General features: G+C 40.0%; 1 pseudogene; it reads right to left on the bottom strand.

Moving 5' to 3' along the window:
* Positions 1-2125: 2125 nt before the first annotated feature.
* LOC147417400 (uncharacterized) lies at positions 2126-2997 on the bottom strand (annotated as a pseudogene).
* Between the last annotated feature and the right edge of the window lie 2669 nt (positions 2998-5666).

The raw sequence follows: 5666 nt of genomic DNA, 5'->3' as shown, positions 1-5666 counted from the left end.
AAGAATTTACTCGAGTGGAAGCATTCTCCTTAAATCTAGCTGGAACTTTTATGCTTCTCTTAGAGGTTTTGCTTGTTCTATCTATGCCCTTCAAAAACATTCCACTTGCTTCTACATATCTTGTGAAATAGGCATCACAACATATAGCTTAAGACATCACAAACTTGTACTGGTAGCACATTCTCCCTTTTGCACTTGATTATTAGAGATATCCCTAAGAGCCTACAAAACAGGTCAATGTTTGAAGCCCTTCATTACAACTATTCTATAAATAAATTGGAGCAATAAAAATATGCTGTCTTTTTTGGACGTACCGTTTTTCTTTGTATGGGGTTTCCCCTGTCAATACACATTGAGTCCTTCAGTAGAAAAAGGAACATTATATCTCTAAATTTGAGTTGTCTATAGCCCTTACCATCAATTTTCTCATGCACACAACTTTTTCCTTCTTTGCTTGTGTGCTTCTTATAGTGGTATCATTATGGTCCTACACAACATAGTAGAGTTAAGTGATATATTAAAATTGAAATCCTTGGGATTAAGCAAGTATACCTTTTTCAGTATCTCATCTTCACTTTACTCTTTGCTTTGTGATGGATGATTTGCAACCTATAAATCATCCTTTATTATTACTAATGCATACCTACTTATCACATGAAAAAAGAAGATTGGATAGTATGAACCTTACAAATCCTTCAATCACTCCAATAGATGGGTCTTCAAAGGGGCCATCCAAGTTAAACATTTTCCATGTACATTGTAAGGATGAGAGAAATTTAAACAAAATAAACCATTTTGTACCCCATGTATCATAGAATAATCTACCTTGTTATTTTCTTCCACGGTACTATCCAAGTTATTGAACAGTTTTGCATTTAAATGAGAGCTACTTGCTACAAGCATCTATTAAAGAAAAATCCAAGTAAAAAGCATATATATACCACAAATTACTAATCAACTTGCAAGATAGAGGAGCCTTTTTATTGAGTACCTCTTCAAGTTGCTTGTTTGTTGGCTGTGGATCCCCAAACCCAAGCGGTCCATTGAACTTTTTCAACAAAAAATTGCTTAATTATTCTCAATGGAAGGAATATCATTGATGCTTCAATAAATGGAAACGTATACCTGATCAAGAATCTTTGAGCAAGCAATCTTTTCTTTGTTAGAAGAAATGGATGCTTGAACATGTGAGGGTAAGCCATTTGCAATATTTATAACCTAAACAATCAAAGAAGCAAAATTTGAAGGGTTTACAAAAAGATAAATAGACAATCAACTCTTAACAAGAGTAGGCATACGTCTTCTAGCTGTCTTGAATGCTCAAAGTCACAAGCAAGAGATAGCCTTTTTTATTGAGTGTATGTGATCGAACCAATAGTAGTATTCTCATCCTTTTAGAATAGAACATTGACATGTGAGAAAACACCAAAGTTAATACGCAAAGGTATGTAATGAATTTACCTCTAATTGAGATTGAGACCACTTCTTTGTGTGTTCTATGGTTGAATTCACACTTGACTTTTGTTGCAAAGATAAGGGGCTTGTTTCTTTCCAAGGCTATAAGCAACTTGTAGTTAGAAAACATATTCAAAGACAAATAGTTGATCTTTACAAAGCAAAACAGAAATATTACATGTCCTTCTTCATCGGTTGATCGAGGCTCATCGAGGCTCAATCTTGCTAAGAAACACAAGTGGAACCTCTATTATTTTATTCTAAATTTGAAAAATAAAAAGTGAGCTATCAAAAATCTTAAAAGTGAATGTAATTTAGGTGTTTTATTAGAGGGGTACTTACAATATGGAATCTAGATCCTGGTAGAAGACTTCTAGGAATATAAAGACTCTTTGCATCATCGCTCAATGATTCAATCTCCACCTTCCACCACTCATAATCATGTTCACCATGTGACTTTGAAAAGACTATGCCTCTTCTTTTGTGTGCGAATCAAGGACGGGAATGGAGCAAAATTGTTGTGGTGTACCTTTGGGAAACGATCCACATCTACATCTCACATTCTCTTCAGTTATACGATTGGATGCTCCCATGATTTTGACCTTTTCTTGGCCACTAGTAGGCACATAGCAAACCTCTTGTATATGATGTAGAGGGGCAGAGAAATTTTCTATACCTTCAAACAAATCATCTACTTCAAGGTCAACCATCTCAGTGCCTACTTCTTCGTGGTTTCTATCTTCATCAACACTCTCCAAGTGTAAGATATCTTCCACTGGGATCTGGTGGATTTTACCAAGCCCTTTAAACAATGGCACTGCTTTGAGTCTCATGTAACGTCTCTGCTGGTTTATTTTTAGAAAGATTTGTCTCTCTGTCATATAATCGGAATCCTTGACTTCATTACGGGCTCGAAAAGGAGATAGTGTTCTTCGCTTCCGATGAATGAACTTATCCACTTGCTACCTCATTTCCTTGTCCTTCTTGAAGTCTGCTTGCATAAACTTGTCGATGGGAAACAAACCTAGCCCTTGTTCGGTCCACATGCGAATCCGTTCCATGTTCCTATTGTATGTGCGATGCTCCCAAGCATGATTTATATGAAGCAAAACTTTTTCCTTTGCACTCTTTGGGATTTGGACTACAAAATGAGATTCTGATTGCTTGGCAATTGAGTTCATTGTTGGAAAAATTTGCTTCATCTCTCCCAACGTATGTCAAGGACAAATGATCATGCTGCATGTGAGGTGTCACTTCTTGCGAAACTTGTTTTGCTGGAGTGGATGACAAAGTCTCTGCCTCGGCCCATTTGCTTTGCGCCCAACTATGCAAAGCAAGTCTGTGTCCACTAACCTCTATTCCCAAGGCTCCCCATGAAGCCACAGAGGTGTACAAGAGACTTCTTCCGCCGATATTGTTCTCGCATATACTTTTGGTATAGCGATCCATTCCCAAATATTCATTAACAAACACTGCTACTTTTTCAGCATTCCATAAGAAGCTGCTTTTCAAAGGCTCATTCTCCATGTTGATGTGATTGCTATTAACCCTACAAACAAAAGCACATCATAAATTTCAGTAAATGGGCCCAATTTGTATCAATAAAAATCACCCTCTAGATAATCATGGTATTTTGTTGAATGATATTGGCTTATATTTGTGATTTCAATCATGTTTCAAATAATTCCTTGACTACAAACCATGCTTGATTTTGTACTTTTGTAAGCAATATGTAAAGATGATATTAAACAAGGGGGAGGGTTTTGTTTTACAAAACTCATGCTAAAGGGAGAATTTCTATCCCAATATTTGGGTAATGCTGGTTCTAATGGGTGGAGCTAAGCAATGGAGCTTCACTTCACAATGAAAAAGTACCTTATAAGTGGAAAACTGCACGAAGAGGTCGAGCTTCTTTGCAACTGCAGGAGCACGGTGGCTTGATGACGAAGTTGAAGCTTGGAACAAGCTGCACGAGCTACATATTTCGTGAAAGAAGTCAATGGGAAGAGGAAGGTGCAATGGAGAAGGTCAAGGGAAAGACAAAGGTGCACAGAGGAGATAGCTTCGCCAATGGAGAAGAAGTCTATGGGAAGAGGAAGGTGCAATGGAAAAGCTTAAGGGACAAAGGAAGGTGCACAGAGGAGACGTTAGTTGGCGATGGTGTGAAGAAATGAGCGCATGAAGTGAAGGTAAGAAAAATGCTTAATAATAATCGATTATGCATGGTAAGGCGTGCCCAAGATGTTTCAATTTAGGCCAATATCTAAATACACAATAAAAGTGCTTAATATTGCTTGGAGCTTTTTTTAAAAAGTTGAGCAACGACGGCGCCGTCGTTGCTCAAACTCAAAAGAAAGAAGAAAATGGACGAAGTATAGCTTGGAAGCGTCGAGCTCGTGTTAGAGGCAGGCCTGTTGGAAGCAAGAGAGGCGATATAAGCTGTGGGAGGCGAGGGTCCATCAACGCGAATAGGGTATGTTTTGTATTTGGTTTGATGTGATTACGACGAGCTGTGGCGTGAGAGAGAGGGCGTTTGCCAGGGAAAGAAGGGTAGGGGCCCTTCAAAGGCAACATAACGAGATGTGGAGTGAGAGAGAGGGAGAAAAACGAAATTAAAAGAAATGTTATCTCAACGTCTTCAAAATGCCCTGCGTGAGAGAGAGGGAGAAAAATGAAATGAGCTAAAATGCTATATAACCTTTTCAAAAGGCCTTAGTGATCTATAAGACAATTTTGAAGGCCAGAAAGTTACAATGTGGTTGATTGCCTTGACATACCATTTGTGGCAGTGCCCAATACCCCCTCTAAATCCACAGCCATAGAGCCTCGCAATGGGTGAATGCATTTATGTGCACCGATGACATCAGTGAGGATGACATTTGTTTCTTTTTGGCACTGTCTATTCGGGGCAAATTTTGTCTTGGTTTCAAGCTTGACTCCCTCATTCTCCCTTGCATTTCACCTTCTTCCCATCCTATCCCTATACCAAATAGCCTCTCAAAACAATAGATGACGGATAATTTTTATATACTTTAGGTTTTGTTTATTACTGAGCAGATCACAAGGATGCCGTGGCGGTTTCATCTTTCTCATTCTATCCAACAAGGATGCCCCCTAGCCCCTTATTTGTTTTTGTTCTTTGCTGAGGCATCTTGGTTCACACTTGCCGGATGATGGACTAGATGGTCAACATTCTAGTGGTCCAAAGGGCTTGGCGAGATGCGAAGCAGTGATACCAAGGGTGGCGAGTGGACACCATGGCTAGCCTATCATTCCCACCTCAGTCTGGATATGTGTAGTTGTCTCTCAAATATATTTCTTACTAGTTATGGATGGGAGGTACTCTGTTGTATATATAATCTGTTTTGTGTGGTCTAGGGGGACTAGTCTCAGGTCTAGAGTCGAGTGATTGTCATAGCACTTCCCATGCACTTCCCACGCTGCTACAGCCATGCAAAAACGCTGATGTAGACTTCTAAAAATGCGGCTAATCTTGGCTAAGAATCGCTGTCCCAAGGGGCTGAAAAAAGCTGGATCAATGGCTGCAAAAACGTTGTCCAAGGAGGCTGAAAAACGTTGTCAATCCAGGCTGAGAAACACTGTCCAAAGGGGCTGAAAAACGTTGTCAATCCCGGCTGAAAAATGTTGTCCAAAGGGGCTAATCTGCTACGGAGGTGGCTGCTGAAAACGTTGGGCTTCACTGATGGAAAACGCCAGGGCTTTGCGGGGTTTCTTGCTTGAGAAGTCTTCTGGAGGGTAGGTGCGACAACATGTCTTTAAGATGCGAGCATAGGTGATTGCATCCGGAGAGATGCGTTTGCTTCGCATCAGCCGAGAATAGTTCAGAGCTTCCTCTTCCCTCCCCTATTCGGCATATGTCTGACTAACAAAGTGCCAAGCATTCCTTTTTTTATCCACAACCCTAGCTAACACTACCATGTGAGTTCTTTAGGAAGTCTAAGTAATGATGGTCGACGACATGTCTTTAAGATGCGAGCGTAGGTGGTAGGTGATTGCATCTGGAGAGATGCGCTCGCTCTGCATCAACTGAAAATTGTCTAGAGCTTCTTCGCCCCACCCCTATTCGGCATATCTCTGACTAACAAAGTGCCAAGCATTGCGTTTTTTCTTGACAACCCTAGCTAACACTACCATGTGAGTCCTTTTGTCTATCTCAACAATGATGGCAGAACTACGACATTTCTTTAAGA

Source organism: Adiantum capillus-veneris, chromosome 30 (assembly GCF_014529385.1).
Source record: "Adiantum capillus-veneris isolate H3 chromosome 30, ASM1452938v2, whole genome shotgun sequence".
Lineage (NCBI taxonomy): Eukaryota > Viridiplantae > Streptophyta > Polypodiopsida > Polypodiales > Pteridaceae > Adiantum > Adiantum capillus-veneris.
Note: the sequence above shows the minus strand (reverse complement) of the source record. Positions and strands in the feature narration are given on the sequence as shown.